Genomic DNA, 24869 nt, shown 5'->3' on the forward strand with positions numbered 1-24869 from the left:
CACTGCTGTGGTCTGCACAGCTCCCTGTCCTAGACGGATATCTAGTCCGGGTTTATAGATCAATGCTTTGCTGTGGTCTGCGCAGATCGCCGTGCTGAACAGATATCCAAACTGGATTTATACATCAATGCACTGCTGTATTCTGCACAGCTCTCCGCCCTAAACATTTATCTTGTCCGGGGTTATAGATCAATGCACTGCTGTGGTCTGCACAGCTCCTCCTCCGAGACAGATATCCAATCTGCATTTATAGATCAATGCACTGCTGTGGTCTGCACCGCTCCCGGTGCTGGACAGACATCTAGTCTGGGTTTATAGATCAATGCAATGCTGTGGTCTGCACAGCTCCCCGTCCTGGACAGATATCTAGTCCGGGTTTATAGATCAATGCACTGCTCTGGTCTACACAGCTCCCCGTGCTGGACAGATATCTATTCCGGGTTTATCTATCAATGCACTGCTGTGGTCGACACAGCTCCCAGTGCTGGACAGATATTTGGTCTGTGTTTATCGCTCAATCTCTGCTGTGGTCTGCACAGCTCCCCATCCTGGACAGATATCAATCCGGGTTTATAGATCAATGCTCTCCTGTGGTCTGCACAGCTCCCCGCCCTGGATAGATATCTAGTCTGTGTTTATAGATGAATGCACTGCTGTTGTCTGCACAGCTCCCGGTGCTGGACAGACATCTAGTCTGGGTTTATAGATGAATGCACTGCTGTGGTCTGCACAGCTCCCTGTTCTGGACAGATATCTCTTCCGGGTTTATAGCTCAATGCACTGCTCTGGTCTACACAGCTCCCCGTGTTGGATTGATATCTATTCCGGGTTTATACATCAATGCATTGCTGTGGTCTACACAGCTCCCAGTCCTGGACAGATATCTAGTCTGGGTTTATAGATCAATCACTGCTGTGGTCTGCACAGCTCCCCGTCCTGGACAGGTATCTAGTCCTTGTTAATACATCAATGCACTGCTGTGTTCTGCATAGCTCTCCGCCCTATACAGATATCTAGTCCGTGTTTATAGGTCAATGCACTGCTGTGGACTGCACAGCTCGCCGTCCTGGACAGATATCTAGTCTGTGTTTATAGATCACTGCACTGCTGTCGTCTGCATAGCTCCCCATTCTGGATAGATATCTAATCCGGGTTTATAGATCAATGCACTGCTGTGGTCTGCACAGCTCCCCGTGCTGAACAGATATCTAGTCTGGGTTTATAGCTCAATGCACTGCTGTTGTCTCCACAGCTCCCAGTCCTGCACAAATATCTCGTCTGGGTTTATAGATCAATGCATTGCTGTGGTCTGCACAGCTTCCCGTTCTGGACAGATATCTAGTCTGGGTGTATAGATCATTGCACTGCTGTGGTCTGCACAGCTCCCCGTCCTGGACAGATATTTATTCTAGGTTTATAGTTCAATGCACTGGTGTGGTCTACACGGCTCCCCGTCCTGGACTGATATCTAGTCGGGATTATAGATCAATGCACTGCTGTGGTCTCCACAGCTCGCCGTCCTGGACAGGTATCTAGTCCGGGTTTATCGATGAATGCACTCCTGTCGTCTGCACAGCTCCCCGCCCTGGACAGATATCTCGTCTGGGTTTATAGATCAATGCACTGCTGTGGTCTGCACAGCTCCGCGTGCTGGACAGATATCTAGTTCTGGTTTATAGATCAATGCACTGCTGTGGTCTGCACAGCTCCCCGTCCTGGACAGATATCTACTCTGGGTTTATAGATCAATGCACTGCTGCGGTCTGCACAGCTCCCCGTCCTGGACAGATATTTAGTCTGGGTTTATAGATCAATGCACTGCTGTGGTCTGCACAACTCCCCATTCTGGACAGATATCTAGTCCGGGATTATAGATCAATGCACTGCTGTGGTCTGCACAGCTCCCGGTGCTGGACAGATATCTAGTCCGGGTTTATAGATCAATGCACTGCTGTGGTCTGCACAGCTCCCCGCCCTGGACAAAAACCTAGTACGGGTTTATAGATCAATGCACTGCTGTGGTCTACACAGCTCCCCGCCCTGGACAGATAACTAGTCTGGGTTTATAGATCACTGCACTGCTGTGGTCTGCACAGCTCCCCGTCCTGGACAGATATCTCGTCCGGGTTTAGAGATCAATCCACTGCTGTGTTCTGCACAGCGCCCCGTCCTGGACAGATATCTAGTCCGGGTTTAGAGATCAATCCACTGCTGTGTTCTGCACAGCTCCCCGTCCTGGACAGATATCTAGTCTGGGTTTATAGATCAATCCACTGCTGTGGTCTGCACAACTCCACATTCTGGACAGATATCGAGTCTGGGTTTATAGATCACTGCGCTGCTGTGGCCTACACAGCTCCCCGTACTGGACAGTTATCTATTCCGGGTTTATAGATCAATGCACTGCCGAGGTGAGCACAGCTCCCCATTCTGGACAGATATCTTGTCCGGGATTATAGATCAACGCACTGCTGTGGTCTGCACAGCTCCCCGTCCTGGACAGATATCTAGTGTGGGTTTACAGATCAATGCACTGCTCTGGTCTGCACAGCTCTCTGTCCTGGACAGATATCTCGTCCGGGTTTGTAGATAAATGCACTGCTGTGGTCTGCACAGCTCCCCGTCCTGGACAGATATCTAGTCTGGGTTTACAGATCAATGCACTGCTGTGGTCTGCACAGCTCCCCGTCTGGACAGATATCTAGTCTGGGTTTCTTGATCAATGCACTGCTGTGGACTGCACAGCTCCCCGTCCTGGAAAGATATCTCGTCCGGGTTTATAGATCAATGCACTTCTGTGGTCTCCACAGCTTCCCGTGCTGGACAGATATCTAGTCTGGGTTTATCGATCAATGCACTGCTGTGGTCTGCACTGCTCCCCGTCTGGACAGATATCTAGTGTGGGTTTATAGATCAATGCACTGCTGTGGTCTGCACAGCTCCCCGTCCTGGACGGATATCTAGTCTGGGTTTATAGACCAATGCACTGCTGTAGTCTGCACAACTCCCCATTCTGGACAGATATCTAGTCCGGGTTTATAGATCAATGCACTGCTGTGGTCTGCGCAGCTCCCCGTGCTGAACAGATATCCAAACTGGATTTATAGATCAATGCACTGCTGTGTTCTGCACAGCTCTCCGCCCTAAACATTTATCTTGTCCGGGGTTATAGATCTATGCACTGCTGTGGTCTGCACAGCTCCCCCTCCTAGACAGATATCCAAACTGGATTTATAGATCAATGCACTGCTGTGGTCTGCACCGCTCCCCGTGATGGACAGATATCTCGTCTGGGTTTATAGATCAATGTACTGCTGTTGTCTGCACATCTCCCGGTGCTGGACAGACATCTAGTCTGGGTTTAGAGATCAATGCACTGCTCTGGTCTACACAGCTCCCCGTGCTGGACAGATATCTATTTCGGGTTTATCCATCAATGCAGTGTTGTGGTCTGCACAGCTCCCCGTGCTGGACAGATATCTATTCCGGGTTTATCCATCAATGCACTGCTCTGGTATACACAGCTCCCGTTGCTGGACAGACATCGAGTCTGGGTTTATAGATCAATGCACTGTTGTGGTCTACACAACTCCCCATTCTGGACAGATATCTAGTCTGGGTTTATAGATCAATGCACTGCTGTGGTCTGCACAGCTCCCCGTCCTGGACAGATATCTAGTCCTTGATAATACATCAATGCACTGCTGTGTTCTGCACAGCTCTCCGCCCTATACAGATATCTAGTCCGTGTATATAGATCAATGCACTGCTGTGGACTGCACTTCACCGTCCTGGACAGTTATCTCGTCTAGGTTTATAGACCAATGCACTGCTGTTGTCTGCAAAGCTCCCGGTGCTGGACAGATATCTAGTCTGGGATTATAGATCAATGCACTGCTGTGGTCTGCACAGCTCCCCGTACTGGACAGATATCTAGTCCGGGTTTATAGATCAATGCACTGCTGTGGTCTGCACAGCTCCCCGCCCTGGACAAAAACCTAGTACGGGTTTATAGATCAATGCACTGCTGTGGTCTACACAGCTCCCCGACCTGGACAGATAATTCGTCTGGGTTTATAGATCCATGCACTGCTGTGGTCTGCACAGCTCCCTTTCCTGGGCAGATATCTAGTCCGGGTTTATGGATCAATGCACTGCTGTGGTCTGCACAGCTCCCCGTCTGGACAGATATCTAGTCTGGGTTTATAGATCAATGCACTGCTGTGGTGAGCACAGCTCCCCATTCTGGACAGATATCTCGTCCAGGATTATAGATCAATGCACTGCTGTGGTATGCACAGCTCCCCGTCCTGGACAGATATCATGACTGGGTTTACAGATCAATGCACTGCTCTGGTCTGCACAGCTCCCTGTCCTGGACAGATATCTAGTCCGGGTTTGGAGATCAATGCACTGCTGTGGTGAGCGCAGCTCCCCATTCTGGACAGATATCTCGTCCGGGTTTATAGATCAATGCACTGCTGTGGTCTGCGCAGCTCCCCGTCCTGGACGGATATCTAGTCCGGGTTTATCGATGAATGCGCTTCTGTCGTCTGCACAGCTCCCCGCCCTGGATAGATATCTCGTCTGGGTTTATATATCAATGCACTGCTGTGGTCTGCACAGCTCCACTTGCTGGACAGATATCTCGTCTGGGTTTATAGATCAATGCACTGCTTTGGTCTGCACAGCTCCGCATGCTGGACAGATATCTAGTTCTGGTTTATCGATCAATGCACTGCTGTGGTATGCACAGCTCCCCGTCCTGGACAGATATCTCGTCTGGGTTTATATCAATGCACTGCTGTGGTCTGCACAGCTCCCCGTCCTGGACAGATATCTAGTCTGGGTTTACAGATCAATGCACTGCTGCGGTCTTCACAGCTCCCCGTCCTGGACAGATATTTATTCTGGGTTTATAGATCAATGCACTGCTGCGGTCTGCACAGCTCCCCGTCCTAGACAGATATCCAATCTGGGTTGATAGATCAATGCACTGCTGTGGTCTGCACAGCTCCCCGCCCTGGACAAAAACCTAGTCCGGGTTTATAGATCAATGCACTGTTGTTGTCTGCACACCTCCCCGTCCTGGACAGATATCTAGTCCGGGATTATAGATCAATGCACTGCTGTGGTCTGCACAGCCCCCGGTGCTGGACAGATATCTAGTCTGGGTTTATAGATCACTGCACTGCTGTGGTCTGCACAGCTCCCCGCCCTGGACAAAAACCTAGTCCGGGATTATAGATCAATGCACTGCTGTGGTCTGCACAGCTCCCCGTACTGGACAGATATCTAGTCCGGGTTTATAGATCAATGCACTGCTGTTGTCTACGCAGCTCCCCGTGCTGAACAGATATCCAAACTGGATTTATAGATCAATGCACTGCTGTGTTCTGCACAGCTCTCCGCCCTAAACATTTATCTTGTCCGGGGTTATAGATCAATGCACTGCTGTGGTCTGCACAGCTCCCCGTCCTAGACAGATATCCAAACTGGATTTATAGATCAATGCACTGCTCTGGTCTGCACCGCTCCCCGTGATGGACAAATATCTCGTCTGGGTTTATAGATCAATGCACTGCTGTTGTCTGCACAGCTCCCGGTGCTGGACAGACATCTCGTCTGGGTTTATAGATCAATGCACTGCTGTTGTCTACACAGCTCCCCGTCCTGGACAGATATCTAGTCCGGGTTTTTAGATCAATGCACTGCTGTGGTCTGCACAGCTCCTCGTCCTGGACAGATATCAATCCGGGTTTATAGATCAATGCACTCCTGTTGTCTGCACAGCTCCCCGCCCTGGATAGATATCTAGTCTGTGTTTATAGATGAATGCACTGCTGTTGTCTGCACAGCTCCCGGTGCTGGACAGATATCTAGTCTGGGATTATAGATGAATGCACTGCTGTGGTCTGCACAGCTCCCCGTTCTGGACAGATATCTCTTCCGGGTTTATAGATCAATGCCCTGCTCTGGTCTACACAGCTCCCCGTGCTGGATTGATATCTATTCCGGGTTTATACATCAATGCACTGCTGTGGTCTACACAGCTCCCAGTGCTGGACAGATATCGAGTCCTTGTTAATACATCAATGCATTGCTGTGTTCTGCACAGCTCTCCGCCCTATACAGATATCTAGTTCGTGTTTATGGATCAATGCACAGCTCACCGTCCTGGACAGTTATCTCGTCTGGGTTTATAGACCAATGCACTGCTGTTGTCTGCACAGCTCCCGGTGCTGGACAGGTATCGAGTCTGGGTTTATAGATCAATGCACTGCTGTGGTCTGCACAGCTCCCCGTCCTGGACAGATATTTATTCTGGGTTTATAGTTCAATGCACTGCTGTGGTCTACACAGCTCCCTGTCCTAGACAGATATCCAATCTGGATTTATAGATCAATGCCCTGCTGTTGTCTGCACACCTCCCCGTCCTGTACAGATATCTAGTCCGGGATTATAGATCAATGCACTGCTGTGGTCTGCACAGCTCCCCGTCCTGGACAGAAATTTATTCTGGGTTTATAGTTCAATGCACCGCTGTGGTCTACACAGCTCCCTGTCCTAGACAGATATCCAAACTGGATTTATAGATCAATGCACTGCTGTGGTCTGCACAGCTCCCCGTGCTGGACAGATATCTTGTCTGGGTTTATAGATCAATGCACTGCTGTGGTCTACACAGCTCCCAGTGCTGGACAGATATTTGGTCTGTGTTTATCGCTCAATCAGTGCTGTGGTCTGCACAGCTCCCCGTCCTGGACAGATATCAATCCGGGTTTATAGATCAATGCACTCCTGTGGTCTGCACAGCTCCCCGCCCTGGATAGATATCTAGTCTGTGTTTATAGATGAATGCACTGCTGTTGTCTGCACAGCTCCCGGTGCTGGACAGATATCTAGTCTGGGTTTATAGATGAATGCACTGCTGTGGTCTGCACAGCTCCCCGCCCTGGACAGATATTTAGTCTGGGTTTATAGATCAATGCACTGCTGTGGTCTGCACAGCTCCCCGTCCTAGACAGATATCCAATCTGGATTTATTGATCAATGCACTGCTGTGTTCTGCACAGCTCTCCGCCCTAAACAAATATCTGGTCTGGGTTTATAGATCAATGCACTGCTGTGGTCTGCACAGCTCGCCGCCCTGGACAAAAACCTAGTCCGGGTTTATAGATCAATGCACTGCTGTTGTCTGCACAGCTCCCCGCCCTGGACAAAAACCTAGTCCGGGATTATAGATCAATGCACTGCTGTGGTCTGCACAGCTCCCCGTACTGGACAGATATCTAGTCCGGGTTTATAGATCAATGCACTGCTGTGGTCTGCACAGCTCCCCGTACTGGACAGATATCTAGTCTGGGTTTATAGATCCATGCACTGCTGTGGTCTGCACAACTCCCCGTACTGGACAGATAACTCGTCTGGGTCTATAGATCAATGCACTGCTGTGGTCTGCACAGCTCGCCGTCCTGGACAGGTATCTAGTCCGGGTTTATAGATCAATGCACTGCGGTGGTCTGCACAGCTCCGCGCCCTGTACAAAAACCTAGTTCGGGTTTATAGATCAATGCACTGCTGTTGTCTGCGCAGCTCCCCGTGCTGAACAGATATCCAAACTGGATTTATAGATCAATGCACGGCTGTGTTCTGCACAGCTCTCCGCCCTAAACATTTATCTTGTCCGGGGTTATAGATCAATGCACTGCTGTGGTCCACACAGCTCCCCGTCCCAGACAGATATCAATCCGGGTTTAAGATCAATGCACTCCTGTGGTCTGCACAGCTCCCCGCCCTGGATAGATATCTAGTCTGTGTTTATAGATGAATGCACTGCTGTTGTCTGCACAGCTCCCGGTGCTGGACAGATATCTAGTCTGGGTTTATAGATGAATGCACTGCTGTGGTCTGCACAGCTCCCCGTTCTGGATTGATATATATTCCGGGTTTATACATCAATGCACTGCTGTGGTCTACACAGCTCCCAGTGCTGGACAGATATCTAGTCCTTGTTACTACATCAATGCACTGCTATGTTCTGCACAGCTCTCCGCCCTGTACAGATATCTCGTCCGTGTTTATAGATCAATGCACTGCTGTGGACTGCACAGCTCACCGTCCTGGACAGTTATCTCGTCTGGGTTTATAGACCAATGCACTGCTGTGGTCTGCACAGCTCCCTGTCCTGGACAGATATCGAGTCTGGGTTTATAGATCAATGCACTGCTGTGGTCTGCACAGCACCCCGTCCTGGACAGATATCTAGTCTGGGTTTACAGTTCAATGCACTGCTGTGGTCTACACAGCTCCCCGTCCTGGACAGATATCTAGTCCGGGATGATAGATCAATGTACTGCTGTGGTCTGCATAGCTCCCCGTACTGGACAGATAACTCGTCTGGGTCTGTAGATCAATGCACTGCTGTGGTCTCCAAAGCTCGCCGTCCTGGACAGGTATCTAGTCCGGGTTTATCGATGAATGCACTCCTGTCGTCTGCACAGCTCCCCGCCCTGGACAGATATTTAGTCTGGGTTTATAGATCAATGCACTGCTGTGGTCTGCACAGCACCCCGTCCTAGACAGATATCCAATCTGGATTTATTGATCAATGCACTGCTGTGTTCTGCACAGCTCTCCGCCCTAAAAAAATATCTGGTCTGGGTTCATAGATCAATGCACTGCTGTGGTCTGCACAGCTCCCCGCCCTGGACAAAAACCTAGTCCGGGTTTATAGATCAATGCACTGCTGTTGTCTGCACAGCTCCCCGTCCTGTACAGATATCTAGTCTGGGTTAATAGATCAATCCACTGCTGTGGTCTGCACAGCTACCCGCCCTGGACAAAAACCTAGTCCGGGATTATAGATCAATGCACTGCTGTGGTCTGCACAGCTCCCCGTACTGGACAGATATCTAGTCCGGGTTTATAGATCAATGCACTGCTGTGGTCTGCACAGCTCCCCGTCCTGGACAGATATCTAGTCTGGGTTTATAGATCCATGCACTGCTGTGGTCTCCAAAGCTCGCCGTCCTGGACAAAAACCTAGTACGGGTTTATAGATCAATGCACTGCTGTTGTCTGCGCAGCTCCCCGTGCTGAACAGATATCCAAACTGGATTTATAGATCAATGCACTGCTTTGTTCTGCACAGCTCTCCGCCCTAAACATTTATCTTGTCCGGGGTTATAGATCAATGCACTGCTGTGGTCTGCGCAGCTCCCCGTCCTAGACAGATATCCAAACTGGATTTATAGATCAATGCTCTGCTCTGGTCTGCACCGCTCCCCGTGATGGACAAATATCTCGTCTGGGTTTATAGATCAATGCACTGCTGTTGTCTGCACAGCTCCCTGTGCTGGACAGACATCTAGTCTGGGTTTATAGATCAATGCACTGCTGTGGTCTGCACAGCTCCCCGTGCTGAACAGATATCTCTTCCGGGTTTATCGATCAATGCACTGCTCTGGTCTACACAGCTCCCAGTGCTGGACAGATATTTGGTCTGTGTTTATCGCTCAATCACTGCTGTGGTCTGCACAGCTCCCCGTCCTGGACAGATATCTCGTCCGGGTTTTTAGATCAATGCACTGCTGTGGTCTGCACAGCTCCCCGTCCTGGACAGATATCAATCCGGGTTTATAGATCAATGCATTCCTGTGGTCTGCACAGCTCCCCGCCCTGGATAGATATCTAGTCTGTGTTTATAGATGAATGCACTGCTGTTGTCTGCACAGCTCCCGGTGCTGGACAGATATCTAGTCTGGGTTTATAGATGAATGCACTGCTGTGGTCTGCACAGCTCCCCGTTCTGGATTGATATATATTCCGGGTTTATACATCAATGCACTGCTGTGGTCTACACAGCTCCCAGTGCTGGACAGATATCTAGTCCTTGTTACTACATCAATGCACTGCTGTGTTCTGCACAGCTCTCCGCCCTATGCAGATATCTAGTCCGTGTTTATAGATCAATGCACTGCTGTGGACTGCACAGCTCACCGTCCTGGACAGTTATCTCGTCTGGGTTTATAGACCAATGCACTGCTGTGGTCTGCACAACTCCCTGTCCTGGACAGATATCGAGTCTGGGTTTATAGATCAATGCACTGCTGTGGTCTGCACAGCTCCCCGTCCTAGACAGATATCCAAACTGGATTTATAGATCAATGCACTGCTCTGGTCTGCACCGCTCCCCGTGATGGACAAATATCTCGTCTGGGTTTATAGATCAATGCACTGCTGTTATCTGCACAGCTCCCGGTTGCTGGACAGACATCTCGTCTGGGTTTATAGATCAATGCACTGCTGTTGTCTACACAGCTCCCCGTCCTGGACAGATATCTAGTCCGGGTTTTTAGATCAATGCACTGCTGTGGTCTGCACAGCTCCCCGTCCTGGACAGATATCAATCCGGGTTTATAGATCAATGCACTCCTGTTGTCTGCACAGCTCCCCGCCCTGGATAGATATCTAGTCTGTGTTTATAGATGAATGCACTGCTGTTGTCTGCACAGCTCCCGGTGCTGGACAGATATCTAGTCTGGGATTATAGATGAATGCACTGCTGTGGTCTGCACAGCTCCCCGTTCTGGACAGATATCTCTTCCGGGTTTATAGATCAATGCCCTGCTCTGGTCTACACAGCTCCCCGTGCTGGATTGATATCTATTCCGGGTTTATACATCAATGCACTGCTGTGGTCTACACAGCTCCCAGTGCTGGACAGATATCGAGTCCTTGTTAATACATCAATGCATTGCTGTGTTCTGCACAGCTCTCCGCCCTATACAGATATCTAGTTCGTGTTTATGGATCAATGCACAGCTCACCGTCCTGGACAGTTATCTCGTCTGGGTTTATAGACCAATGCACTGCTGTTGTCTGCACAGCTCCCGGTGCTGGACAGGTATCGAGTCTGGGTTTATAGATCAATGCACTGCTGTGGTCTGCACAGCTCCCCGTCCTGGACAGATATTTATTCTGGGTTTATAGTTCAATGCACTGCTGTGGTCTACACAGCTCCCTGTCCTAGACAGATATCCAATCTGGATTTATAGATCAATGCCCTGCTGTTGTCTGCACACCTCCCCGTCCTGTACAGATATCTAGTCCGGGATTATAGATCAATGCAATGCTGTGGTCTGCACAGCTCCCGGTGCTGGACAGATATCTGGTCTGGGTTTATAGATCAATGCACTGCTGTGGTCTGCACAGCTCCCCGTCCTGGACAGAAATTTATTCTGGGTTTATAGTTCAATGCACCGCTGTGGTCTACACAGCTCCCTGTCCTAGACAGATATCCAAACTGGATTTATAGATCAATGCACTGCTGTGGTCTGCACAGCTCCCCGTGCTGGACAGATATCTCGTCTGGGTTTATAGATCAATGCACTGCTGTGGTCTACACAGCTCCCAGTGCTGGACAGATATTTGGTCTGTGTTTATCGCTCAATCAGTGCTGTGGTCTGCACAGCTCCCCGTCCTGGACAGATATCTAGTCCGGGTTTTTAGATCAATGCACTGCTGTGGTCTGCACAGCTCCCCGTCCTGGACAGATATCAATCCGGGTTTATAGATCAATGCACTCCTGTGGTCTGCACAGCTCCCCGCCCTGGATAGATATCTAGTTGTTGTCTGCACAGCTACCGGTGCTGGACAGATATCTAGTCTGGGTTTATAGATGAATGCACTGCTGTGGTCTGCACAGCTCCCCGCCCTGGACAGATATTTAGTCTGGGTTTATAGATCAATGCACTGCTGTGGTCTGCACAGCTCCCCGTCCTAGACAGATATCCAATCTGGATTTATTGATCAATGCACTGCTGTGTTCTGCACAGCTCTCCGCCCTAAACAAATATCTGGTCTGGGTTTATAGATCAATGCACTGCTGTGGTCTGCACAGCTCGCCGCCCTGGACAAAAACCTAGTCCGGGTTTATAGATCAATGCACTGCTGTTGTCTGCACAGCTCCCCGCCCTGGACAAAAACCTAGTCCGGGATTATAGATCAATGCACTGCTGTGGTCTGCACAGTTCCCCGTACTGGACAGATATCTAGTCCGGGTTTATAGATCAATGCACTGCTGTGGTCTGCACAGCTCCCCGTACTGGACAGATATCTAGTCTGGGTTTATAGATCCATGCACTGCTGTGGTCTGCACAACTCCCCGTACTGGACAGATAACTCGTCTGGGTCTATAGATCAATGCACTGCTGTGGTCTGCACAGCTCGCCGTCCTGGACAGGTATCTAGTCCGGGTTTATAGATCAATGCACTGCGGTGGTCTGCACAGCTCCGCGCCCTGTACAAAAACCTAGTTCGGGTTTATAGATCAATGCACTGCTGTTGTCTGCGCAGCTCCCCGTGCTGAACAGATATCCAAACTGGATTTATAGATCAATGCACTGCTGTGTTCTGCACAGCTCTCCGCCCTAAACATTTATCTTGTCCGGGGTTATAGATCAATGCACTGCTGTGGTCCACACAACTCCCCGTCCCAGACAGATATCCAAACTGGATTTATAGATCAATGCTCTGCTCTGGTCTGCACCGCTCCCCGTGATGGACAAATATCTCGTCTGGGTTTATAGATCAATGCACTGCTGTTGTCTGCACAGCTCCCTGTTCTGGACAGACATCTAGTCTGGGTTTATAGATCAATGCACTGCTGTGGTCTGCACAGCTCCCCGTGCTGAACAGATATCTCTTCCGGGTTTATAGATCAATGCACTGCTCTGGTCTACACAGCTCCCAGTGCTGGACAGATATTTGGTCTGTGTTTATCGCTCAATCACTGCTGTGGTCTGCACAGCTCCCCGTCCTGGACAGATATCTCGTCCGGGTTTTTAGATCAATGCACTGCTATGGTCTGCACAGCTCCCCGTCCTGGACAGATATCAATCCGGGTTTATAGATCAATGCACTCCTGTGGTCTGCACAGCTCCCCGCCCTGGATAGATATCTAGTCTGTGTTTATAGATGAATGCACTGCTGTTGTCTGCACAGCTCCCGGTGCTGGACAGATATCTAGTCTGGGTTTATAGATGAATGCACTGCTGTGGTCTGCACAGCTCCCCGTTCTGGATTGATATATATTCCGGGTTTATACATCAATGCACTGCTGTGGTCTACACAGCTCCCAGTGCTGGACAGATATCTAGTCCTTGTTACTACATCAATGCACTGCTGTGTTCTGCACAGCTCTCCGCCCTGTACAGATATCTCGTCCGTGTTTATAGATCAATGCACTGCTGTGGACTGCACAGCTCACCGTCCTGGACAGTTATCTCGTCTGGGTTTATAGACCAATGCACTGCTGTGGTCTGCACAGCTCCCTGTCCTGGACAGATATCGAGTCTGGGTTTATAGATCAATGCACTGCTGTGGTCTGCACAGCACCCCGTCCTGGACAGATATCTAGTCTGGGTTTACAGTTCAATGCACTGCTGTGGTCTACACAGCTCCCCGTCCTGGACAGATATCTAGTCCGGGATGATAGATCAATGTACTGCTGTGGTCTGCATAGCTCCCCGTACTGGACAGATAACTCGTCTGGGTCTGTAGATCAATGCACTGCTGTGGTCTCCAAAGCTCGCCGTCCTGGACAGGTATCTAGTCCGGGTTTATCGATGAATGCACTCCTGTCGTCTGCACAGCTCCCCGCCCTGGACAGATATTTAGTCTGGGTTTATAGATCAATGCACTGCTGTGGTCTGCACAGCACCCCGTCCTAGACAGATATCCAATCTGGATTTATTGATCAATGCACTGCTGTGTTCTGCACAGCTCTCCGCCCTAAAAAAATATCTGGTCTGGGTTCATAGATCAATGCACTGCTGTGGTCTGCACAGCTCCCCGCCCTGGACAAAAACCTAGTCCGGGTTTATAGATCAATGCACTGCTGTTGTCTGCACAGCTCCCCGTCCTGTACAGATATCTAGTCTGGGTTAATAGATCAATCCACTGCTGTGGTCTGCACAGCTCCCCGTCCTGGACAGATATCTAGTCTGGGTTTATAGATCCATGCACTGCTGTGGTCTCCAAAGCTCGCCGTCCTGGACAGGTATCTAGTCCGGTTTTATCGATGAATGCACTCCTGTCGTCTGCACAGCTCCCCGCCCTGGACAGGTTTTTTGTCTGGGTTTATAGATCAATGCACTGCTGTGGTCTGCACAGCTCCCCGTCCTAGACAGATATCCAATCTGGATTTATTGATCAATGCACTGCTGTGTTCTGCACAGCTCTCCGCCCTAAACAAATATCTGGTCTGGGTTTATAGATCAATGCACTGCTGTGGTCTGCACAGCTCGCCGCCCTGGACAAAAACCTAGTCCGGGTTTATAGATCAATGCACTGCTGTTGTCTGCACAGCTCCCCGTCCTGTACAGATATCTAGTCTGGGTTAATAGATCAATCCACTGCTGTGGTCTGCACAGCTACCCGCCCTGGACAAAAACCTAGTCCGGGATTATAGATCAATGCACTGCTGTGGTCTGCACAGCTCCCCGTACTGGACATATATCTAGTCCGGGTTTATAGATCAATGCACTGCTGTGGTCTGCACAGCTCCCCGTCCTGGACAGATATCTAGTCCGGGTTTATAGATCAATGCACTGCTGTGGTCTGCACAGCTCCCCGCCCTGGACAAAAACCTAGTACGGGTTTATAGATCAATGCACTGCTGTTGTCTGCGCAGCTCCCCGTGCTGAACAGATATCCAAACTGGATTTATAGATCAATGCACTGCTGTGTTCTGCACAGCTCTCCGCCCTAAACATTTATCTTGTCCGGGGTTATAGATCAATGCACTGCTGTGGTCTGCACAGCTCCCCGTCCTAGACAGATATCCAAACTGGATTTATAGATCAATGCTCTGCTCTGGTCTGCACCGCTCCCCGTGATGGACAAATATCTCGTCTGGGTTTATAGATCAATGCACTGCTGTTGTCTGCACAGCTCCCTGTGCTGGACAGACATCTAGTCTGGGTTTATCGATCAATGCACTGCTCTGGTCTACACAGCTCCCAGTGCTGGACAGATATTTGGTCTGTGTTTATCGCTCAATCACTGCTGTGGTCTGCACAGCTCCCCGTCCTGGACAGATATCTCGTCCGGGTTTTTAGATCAATGCACTGCTGTGGTCTGCACAGCTCCCCGTCCTGGACAGATATCAATCCGGGTTTATAGATCAATGCACTCCTGTGGTCTGCACAGCTCCCCGCCCTGGATAGATATCTAGTCTGTGTTTATAGATGAATGCACTGCTGTTGTCTGCACAGCTCCCGGTGCTGGACAGATATCTAGTCTGGGTTTATAGATGAATGCACTGCTGTGGTCTGCACAGCTCCCCGTTCTGGATTGATATATATTCCGGGTTTATACATCAATGCACTGCTGTGGTCTACACAGCTCCCAGTGCTGGACAGATATCTAGTCCTTGTTACTACATCAATGCACTGCTGTGTTCTGCACAGCTCTCCGCCCTATGCAGATATCTAGTCCGTGTTTATAGATCAATGCACTGCTGTGGACTGCACAGCTCACCGTCCTGGACAGTTATCACGTCTGGGTTTATAGACCAATGCACTGCTGTGGTCTGCACAACTCCCTGTCCTGGACAGATATCGAGTCTGGGTTTATAGATCAATGCACTGCTGTGGTCTGCACAGCGCCCCGTCCTGGACAGATATTTATTCTGGGTTTACAGTTCAATGCACTGCTGTGGTCTACACAGCTCCCCGTCCTGGACAGATATCTAGGCCGGGATTATAGATCAATGTACTGCTGTGGTCTGCATAGCTCCCCGTACTGGACAGATAACTCGTCTGGGTCTATAGATCAATGCACTGCTGTGGTCTCCAAAGCTCGCCGTCCTGGACAGGTATCTAGTCCGGGTTTATCGATGAATGCACTCCTGTCGTCTGCACAGCTACCCGCCCTGGACAGATATTTAGTCTGGGTTTATAGATCAATGCACTGCTGTGGTCTGCACAGCTCCCCGCCCTAAACAAATATCTGGTCTGGGTTTATAGATCAATGCACTGCTGTGGTCTGCACAGCTCGCCACCCTGGACAAAAACCTAGTCCGGGTTTATAGATCAATGCACTGCTGTTGTCTGCACAGCTCCCCGTCCTGTACAGATATCTAGTCTGGGTTAATAGATCAATCCACTGCTGTGGTCTGCACAGCTACCCGCCCTGGACAAAAACCTAGTCCGAGATTATAGATCAATGCACTGCTGTGGTCTGCACAGCTCCCCGTACTGGACAGATATCTCGTCCGGGCTTATAGATCAATGCACTGCTGTGGTCTGCACAGCTCCCCGTCCTGGACAGATATCTAGTCTGGGTTTATAGATCCATGCACTGCTGTGGTCTGCACAACTCCCCGTACTGGACAGATAACTCGTCTGGGTCTATAGATCAATGCACTGCTGTGGTCTCCAAAGCTCGCCGTCCTGGACAGGTATCTAGTCCGGGTTTATCGATGAATGCACTCCTGTCGTCTGCACAGCTCCCCGCCCTGGACAGATATTTAGTCTGGGTTTATAGATCAATGCACTGCTGTGGTCTGCACAGCTCCCCGTCCTAGACAGATATCCAATCTGGATTTATTGATCAATGCACTGCTGTGTTCTGCACAGCTCTCCGCCCTAAACAAATATCTGGTCTGGGTTTATAGATCAATGCACTGCTGTGGTCTGCACAGCTCGCCGCCCTGGACAAAAACCTAGTCCGGGTTTATAGATCAATGCACTGCTGTGGTCTGCACAGCTCCCCGTCCTGTACAGATATCTAGTCTGGGTTAATAGATCAATCCACTGCTGTGGTCTGCACAGCTACCCGCCCTGGACAAAAACCTAGTCCGGGATTATAGATCAATGCACTGCTGTGGTCTGCACAGCTCTCCGTACTGGACAGATATCTCGTCCGGGTTTATAGATCAATGCACTGCTGTGGTCTGCACAGCTCCCCGTCCTGGACAGATATCTAGTCCGGGTTTATAGATCAATGCACTGCTGTTGTCTACACAGCTCCCCGTCCTGGACAGATATCTAGTCCGGGTTTTTAGATCAATGCACTGCTGTGGTCTGCACAGCTCCCCGTCCTGGACAGATATCAATCCGGGTTTATAGATCAATGCACTCCTGTTGTCTGCACAGCTCCCCGCCCTGGATAGATATCTAGTCTGTGTTTATAGATGAATGCACTGCTGTTGTCTGCACAGCTCCCGGTGCTGGACAGATATCTAGTCTGGGATTATAGATGAATGCACTGCTGTGGTCTGCACAGCTCCCCGTTCTGGACAGATATCTCTTCCGGGTTTATAGATCAATGCCCTGCTCTGGTCTACACAGCTCCCCGTGCTGGATTGATATCTATTCCGGGTTTATACATCAATGCACTGCTGTGGTCTACACAGCTCCCAGTGCTGGACAGATATCGAGTCCTTGTTAATACATCAATGCATTGCTGTGTTCTGCACAGCTCTCCGCCCTATACAGATATCTAGTTCGTGTTTATGGATCAATGCACAGCTCACCGTCCTGGACAGTTATCTCGTCTGGGTTTATAGACCAATGCACTGCTGTTGTCTGCACAGCTCCCGGTGCTGGACAGGTATCGAGTCTGGGTTTATAGATCAATGCACTGCTGTGGTCTGCACAGCTCCCCGTCCTGGACAGATATTTATTCTGGGTTTATAGTTCAATGCACTGCTGTGGTCTACACAGCTCCCTGTCCTAGACAGATATCCAATCTGGATTTATAGATCAATGCCCTGCTGTTGTCTGCACACCTCCCCGTCCTGTACAGATATCTAGTCCGGGATTATAGATCAATGCAATGCTGTGGTCTGCACAGCTCCCGGTGCTGGACAGATATCTGGTCTGGGTTTATAGATCAATGCACTGCTGTGGTCTGCACAGCTCCCCGTCCTGGACAGAAATTTATTCTGGGTTTATAGTTCAATGCACCGCTGTGGTCTACACAGCTCCCTGTCCTAGACAGATATCCAAACTGGATTTATAGATCAATGCACTGCTGTGGTCTGCACAGCTCCCCGTGCTGGACAGATATCTCGTCTGGGTTTATAGATCAATGCACTGCTGTGGTCTACACAGCTCCCAGTGCTGGACAGATATTTGGTCTGTGTTTATCGCTCAATCAGTGCTGTGGTCTGCACAGCTCCCCGTCCTGGACAGATATCAATCCGGGTTTATAGATCAATGCACTCCTGTGGTCTGCACAGCTCCCCGCCCTGGATAGATATCTAGTTGTTGTCTGCACAGCTACCGGTGCTGGACAGATATCTAGTCTGGGTTTATAGATGAATGCACTGCTGTGGTCTGCACAGCTCCCCGCCCTGGACAGATATTTAGTCTGGGTTTATAGATCAATGCACTGCTGTGGTCTGCACAGCTCCCCGTCCTAGACAGATATCCAATCTGGATTTATTGATCAATGCACTGCTGTGTTCTGCACAGCTCTCCGCCCTAAACAAATATCTGGTCTGGGTTTATAGATCAATGCACTGCTGTGGTCTGCACAGCTCGCCGCCCTGGACAAAAACCTAGTCCGGGTTTATAGATCAATGCACTGCTGTTGTCTGCACAGCTCCCCGCCCTGGACAAAAACCTAGTCCGGGATTATAGATCAATGCACTGCTGTGGTCTGCACAGTTCCCCGTACTGGACAGATATCTAGTCCGGGTTTATAGATCAATGCACTGCTGTGGTCTGCACAGCTCCCCGTACTGGACAGATATCTAGTCTGGGTTTATAGATCCATGCACTGCTGTGGTCTGCACAACTCCCCGTACTGGACAGATAACTCGTCTGGGTCTATAGATCAATGCACTGCTGTGGTCTGCACAGCTCGCCGTCCTGGACAGGTATCTAGTCCGGGTTTATAGATCAATGCACTGCGGTGGTCTGCACAGCTCCGCGCCCTGTACAAAAACCTAGTTCGGGTTTATAGATCAATGCACTGCTGTTGTCTGCGCAGCTCCCCGTGCTGAACAGATATCCAAACTGGATTTATAGATCAATGCACTGCTGTGTTCTGCACAGCTCTCCGCCCTAAACATTTATCTTGTCCGGGGTTATAGATCAATGCACTGCTGTGGTCCACACAACTCCCCGTCCCAGACAGATATCCAAACTGGATTTATAGATCAATGCTCTGCTCTGGTCTGCACCGCTCCCCGTGATGGACAAATATCTCGTCTGGGTTTATAGATCAATGCACTGCTGTTGTCTGCACAGCTCCCTGTTCTGGACAGACATCTAGTCTGGGTTTATAGATCAATGCACTGCTGTGGTCTGCACAGCTCCCCGTGCTGAACAGATATCTCTTCCGGGTTTATAGATCAATGCACTGCTCTGGTCTCCACAGCTCCCAGTGCTGGACAGATATTTGGTCTGTGTTTATCGCTCAATCACTGCTGTGGTCTGCACAGCTCCCCGTCCTGGACAGATATCTCGTCCGGGTTTTTAGATCAATGCACTGCTATGGTCTGCACAGCTCCCCGTCCTGGACAGATATCAATCCGGGTTTATAGATCAATGCACTCCTGTGGTCTGCACAGCTCCCCGCCCTGGATAGATATCTAGTCTGTGTTTATAGATGAATGCACTGCTGTTGTCTGCACAGCTCCCGGTGCTGGACAGATATCTAGTCTGGGTTTATAGATGAATGCACTGCTGTGGTCTGCACAGCTCCCCGTTCTGGATTGATATATATTCCGGGTTTATACATCAATGCACTGCTGTGGTCTACACAGCTCCCAGTGCTGGACAGATATCTAGTCCTTGTTACTACATCAATGCACTGCTGTGTTCTGCACAGCTCTCCGCCCTGTACAGATATCTCGTCCGTGTTTATAGATCAATGCACTGCTGTGGACTGCACAGCTCACCGTCCTGGACAGTTATCTCGTCTGGGTTTATAGACCAATGCACTGCTGTGGTCTGCACAGCTCCCTGTCCTGGACAGATATCGAGTCTGGGTTTATAGATCAATGCACTGCTGTGGTCTGCACAGCACCCCGTCCTGGACAGATATCTAGTCTGGGTTTACAGTTCAATGCACTGCTGTGGTCTACACAGCTCCCCGTCCTGGACAGATATCTAGTCCGGGATGATAGATCAATGTACTGCTGTGGTCTGCATAGCTCCCCGTACTGGACAGATAACTCGTCTGGGTCTGTAGATCAATGCACTGCTGTGGTCTCCAAAGCTCGCCGTCCTGGACAGGTATCTAGTCCGGGTTTATCGATGAATGCACTCCTGTCGTCTGCACAGCTCCCCGCCCTGGACAGATATTTAGTCTGGGTTTATAGATCAATGCACTGCTGTGGTCTGCACAGCACCCCGTCCTAGACAGATATCCAATCTGGATTTATTGATCAATGCACTGCTGTGTTCTGCACAGCTCTCCGCCCTAAAAAAATATCTGGTCTGGGTTCATAGATCAATGCACTGCTGTGGTCTGCACAGCTCCCCGCCCTGGACAAAAACCTAGTCCGGGTTTATAGATCAATGCACTGCTGTTGTCTGCACAGCTCCCCGTCCTGTACAGATATCTAGTCTGGGTTAATAGATCAATCCACTGCTGTGGTCTGCACAGCTCCCCGTCCTGGACAGATATCTAGTCTGGGTTTATAGATCCATGCACTGCTGTGGTCTCCAAAGCTCGCCGTCCTGGACAGGTATCTAGTCCGGTTTTATCGATGAATGCACTCCTGTCGTCTGCACAGCTCCCCGCCCTGGACAGGTTTTTTGTCTGGGTTTATAGATCAATGCACTGCTGTGGTCTGCACAGCTCCCCGTCCTAGACAGATATCCAATCTGGATTTATTGATCAATGCACTGCTGTGTTCTGCACAGCTCTCCGCCCTAAACAAATATCTGGTCTGGGTTTATAGATCAATGCACTGCTGTGGTCTGCACAGCTCGCCGCCCTGGACAAAAACCTAGTCCGGGTTTATAGATCAATGCACTGCTGTTGTCTGCACAGCTCCCCGTCCTGTACAGATATGTAGTCTGGGTTAATAGATCAATCCACTGCTGTGGTCTGCACAGCTACCCGCCCTGGACAAAAACCTAGTCCGGGATTATAGATCAATGCACTGCTGTGGTCTGCACAGCTCCCCGTACTGGACATATATCTAGTCCGGGTTTATAGATCAATGCACTGCTGTGGTCTGCACAGCTCCCCGTCCTGGACAGATATCTAGTCCGGGTTTATAGATCAATGCACTGCTGTGGTCTGCACAGCTCCCCGCCCTGGACAAAAACCTAGTACGGGTTTATAGATCAATGCACTGCTGTTGTCTGCGCAGCTCCCCGTGCTGAACAGATATCCAAACTGGATTTATAGATCAATGCACTGCTGTGTTCTGCACAGCTCTCCGCCCTAAACATTTATCTTGTCCGGGGTTATAGATCAATGCACTGCTGTGGTCTGCACAGCTCCCCGTCCTAGACAGATATCCAAACTGGATTTATAGATCAATGCTCTGCTCTGGTCTGCACCGCTCCCCGTGATGGACAAATATCTCGTCTGGGTTTATAGATCAATGCACTGCTGTTGTCTGCACAGCTCCCTGTGCTGGACAGACATCTAGTCTGGGTTTATCGATCAATGCACTGCTCTGGTCTACACAGCTCCCAGTGCTGGACAGATATTTGGTCTGTGTTTATCGCTCAATCACTGCTGTGGTCTGCACAGCTCCCCGTCCTGGACAGATATCTCGTCCGGGTTTTTAGATCAATGCACTGCTGTGGTCTGCACAGCTCCCCGTCCTGGACAGATATCAATCCGGGTTTATAGATCAATGCACTCCTGTGGTCTGCACAGCTCCCCGCCCTGGATAGATATCTAGTCTGTGTTTATAGATGAATGCACTGCTGTTGTCTGCACAGCTCCCGGTGCTGGACAGATATCTAGTCTGGGTTTATAGATGAATGCACTGCTGTGGTCTGCACAGCTCCCCGTTCTGGATTGATATATATTCCGGGTTTATACATCAATGCACTGCTGTGGTCTACACAGCTCCCAGTGCTGGACAGATATCTAGTCCTTGTTACTACATCAATGCACTGCTGTGTTCTGCACAGCTCTCCGCCCTATGCAGATATCTAGTCCGTGTTTATAGATCAATGCACTGCTGTGGACTGCACAGCTCACCGTCCTGGACAGTTATCTCGTCTGGGTTTATAGACCAATGCACTGCTGTGGTCTGCACAACTCCCTGTCCTGGACAGATATCGAGTCTGGGTTTATAGATCAATGCACTGCTGTGGTCTGCACAGCGCCCCGTCCTGGACAGATATTTATTCTGGGTTTACAGTTCAATGCACTGCTGTGGTCTACACAGCTCCCCGTCCTGGACAGATATCTAGTCCGGGATTATAGATCAATGTACTGCTGTGGTCTGCATAGCTCCCCGTACTGGACAGATAACTCGTCTGGGTCTATAGATCAATGCACTGCTGTGGTCTCCAAAGCTCGCCGTCCTGGACAGGTATCTAGTCCGGGTTTATCGATGAATGCACTCCTGTCGTCTGCACAGCTCCCCGCCCTGGACAGATATTTAGTCTGGGTTTATAGATCAATGCACTGCTGTGGTCTGCACAGCTCCCCGCCCTAAACAAATATCTGGTCTGGGTTTATAGATCAATGCACTGCTGTGTTCTGCACAGCTCTCCGCCCTAAACAAATATCTGGTCTGGGTTTATAGATCAATGCACTGCTGTGGTCTGCACAGCTCGCCGCCCTGGACAAAAACCTAGTCCGGGTTTATAGATCAATGCACTGCTGTGGTCTGCACAGCTCCCCGTCCTGTACAGATATCTAGTCTGGGTTAATAGATCAATCCACTGCTGTGGTCTGCACAGCTACCCGCCCTGGACAAAAACCTAGTCCGGGATTATAGATCAATGCACTGCTGTGGTCTGCACAGCTCTCCGTACTGGACAGATATCTCGTCCGGGTTTATAGATCAATGCACTGCTGTGGTCTGCACAGCTCCCCGTCCTGGACAGATATCTAGTCCGGGTTTATAGATCAATGCACTGCTGTGGTCTGCACAGCTCCCCGCCCTGGACAAAAACCTAGTACGGGTTTATAGATCAATGCACTGCTGTTGTCTGCGCAGCTCCCCGTGCTGAACAGATATCCAAACTGGATTTATAGATCAATGCACTGCTGTGTTCTGCACAGCTCTCCGCCCTAAACATTTATCTTGTCCGGGGTTATAGATCAATGCACTGCTGTGGTCTGCACAGCTCCCCGTCCTAGACAGATATCCAAAATGGATTTATAGATCAATGCACTGCTCTGGTCTGCACCGCTCCCCGTGATGGACAAATATCTCGTCTGGGTTTATAGATCAATGCACTGCTGTTGTCTGCACAGCTCCCTGTGCTGGACAGACATCTAGTCTGGGTTTATAGATCAATGCACTGCTGTGGTCTGCACAGCTCCCCGTGCTGAACAGATATCTCTTCCGGGTTTATAGATCGATGCACTGCTCTGGTCTACACAGCTCCCAGTGCTGGACAGATATTTGGTCTGTGTTTATCGCTCAATCAGTGCTGTGGTCTGCACAGCTCCCCGTCCTGGACAGATATCTCGTCCGGATTTTTAGATCAATGCACTGCTGTGGTCTGCACAGCTCCCCGTCCTGGACAGATATCAATCCGGGTTTATAGATCAATGCACTCCTGTGGTCTGCACAGCTCCCCGCCCTGGATAGATATCTAGTCTGTGTTTATAGATGAATGCACTGCTGTTGTCTGCACAGCTCCCGGTGCTGGACAGATATCTAGTCTGGGTTTATAGATGAATGCACTGCTGTGGTCTGCACAGCTCCCCGTTCTGGATTGATATATATTCCGGGTTTATACATCAATGCACTGCTGTGGTCTTCACAGCTCCCAGTGCTGGACAGATATCTGGTCCTTGTTACTACATCAATGCACTGCTGTGTTCTGCACAGCTCTCCGCCCTATGCAGATATCTAGTCCGTGTTTATAGATCAATGCACTGCTGTGGACTGCACAGCTCACGGTCCTGGACAGTTATCTCGTCTGGGTTTATAGACCAATGCACTGCTGTGGTCTGCACAGCTCGCTGTCCTGGACAGATATCGAGTCTGGGTTTATAGATCAATGCACTGCTGTGGTCTGCACAGCGCCCCGTCCTGGACAGATATTTATTCTGGGTTTACAGTTCAATGCACTGCTGTGGTCTACACTGCTCCCCGTCCTGGACAGATATCTAGTCCGGGATTATAGATCAATGTACTGCTGTGGTCTGCATAGCTCCCCGTACTGGACAGATAACTCGTCTGGGTCTATAGATCAATGCACTGCTGTGGTCTCCAAAGCTCGCCATCCTGGACAGGTATCTAGTCCGGGTTTATCGATGAATGCACTCCTGTCGTCTGCACAGCTCCCCGCCCTGGACAGATATTTAGTCTGGGTTTATAGATCAATGCACTGCTGTGGTCTGCACAGCTCCCCGTCCTAGACAGATATCCAATCTGGATTTATTGATCAATGCACTGCTGTGTTCTGCACAGCTCTCCGCCCTAAACAAATATCTGGTCTGGGTTTATAGATCAATGCACTGCTGTGGTCTGCACAGCTCGCCGCCCTGGACAAAAACCTAGTCCGGGTTTATAGATCAATGCACTGCTGTTGTCTGCACAGCTCCCCGTCCTGTACAGATATCTAGTCTGGGTTAATAGATCAATCCACTGCTGTGGTCTGCACAGCTACCCGCCCTGGACAAAAACCTAGTCCGAGATTATAGATCAATGCACTGCTGTGGTCTGCACAGCTCCCCGCCCTGGACAA

Source organism: Chiloscyllium punctatum, chromosome 4 (assembly GCF_047496795.1).
Source record: "Chiloscyllium punctatum isolate Juve2018m chromosome 4, sChiPun1.3, whole genome shotgun sequence".
Taxonomy (NCBI): Eukaryota; Metazoa; Chordata; class Chondrichthyes; order Orectolobiformes; family Hemiscylliidae; genus Chiloscyllium; species Chiloscyllium punctatum.